The sequence below is a fragment of the Bidens hawaiensis genome, unplaced genomic scaffold (genome assembly GCF_021521415.1).
Source record: "Bidens hawaiensis isolate Kalapana, Puna unplaced genomic scaffold, B.hawaiensis_p1.1 tig00025348_1, whole genome shotgun sequence".
Lineage (NCBI taxonomy): Eukaryota > Viridiplantae > Streptophyta > Magnoliopsida > Asterales > Asteraceae > Bidens > Bidens hawaiensis.
In genome coordinates, this window is record NW_027494037.1 from 101,406 (window position 1) to 102,719 (window position 1,314).

Genomic DNA, 1,314 nt, shown 5'->3' on the forward strand with positions numbered 1-1,314 from the left:
ACGCTCAAACGTTTGTTGTGTGAAGCTCCTGTTCTTGCGCTACCTGAGGGTAATGATGATTTTGTCGTGTATTGCGATGCATCCAACCAAGGTCTCGGTTGTGTTCTTATGCAACGAGGCAAGGTTATCGCTTACGCATCAAGGCAACTTAAGGTTCATGAAAAGAATTATACAACTCACGACCTCGAACTAGGTGCAGTTGTTTTTGCCTTGAAGATCTGGAGACACTACCTTTATGGTACTAAGTGTATCCTCTACACTGACCATAAAAGCCTTCAGCATATCTTTGATCAGAAGGAACTTAACATGAGACAACGCCGATGGAACGAACTCATCAGCGATTACGATTGTGAGATCCGGTATCATCCTGGTAAGGCTAATGTGGTAGCCGATGCGCTCAGCCGAAAACCCTGCCAGCTTAACTGTATCTTGCCGCGCACCCAGCTTCACTTCGCGCCGATTCAAAGCAACCTTGAATCGCGTATTCGTGACGCGCAGCGCGCATCCATCAGTAATGGTAACCTTCGCGCCGAGTTAGCGTGTGGCGCGGAAGCACTCTTTGTCCCTAATCTGAGTGGAATTCTCTGCTACCTCAATCGCATCTGGATTCCCTTTGATGAGAATCTTCGCGCTGATATCCTGAGTGAAGCTCATAAATCTCGATATTCTATTCATCCCGGCGCTGATAAGATGTACAAGGATTTGCGCATAACTTATTGGTGGCCCGGTATGAAGAAGGATATTGCTGTGTTCGTAGCTAAATGTCTGACTTGTTCTAAAGTAAAAGCTGAACACCAACGCCCATCTGGTCTGCTCGAACAACCAGAAATTCCTACGTGGAAATGGGAATGTGTAGCGATGGACTTTATTACCAAGTTACCTTTGACAGCAAGCAAACATGATAGCATTTGGGTAATAGTGGATCGTTTGACTAAGTCTGCTCACTTTCTGCCCATTCGTGAAAACTACCGTGTTGAGCAACTCGCGCAGCTTTATGTCAAGGAAATTGTCTGCCGCCATGGTACTCCTTTGAGCATCATATCCGATCGCGATGGCCGTTTTATATCTCGCTTTTGGAAATCTCTCCAATTTGCGCTAGGAACTCGCTTGGACATGAGTACGGCATATCATCCCCAGACTGACGGTCAGTCTGAGCGAACTATTCAAACTCTTGAGGATATGCTCCGATCTTGTGTTCTTGATTTTGGAGGTAATTGGGATTCGCACCTGCCTTTGATCGAGTTCTCTTATAATAACAGCTATCATTCCAGTATTGGTATGGCCCCATTTGAAGCACTTTACGGTCGTAAGTGC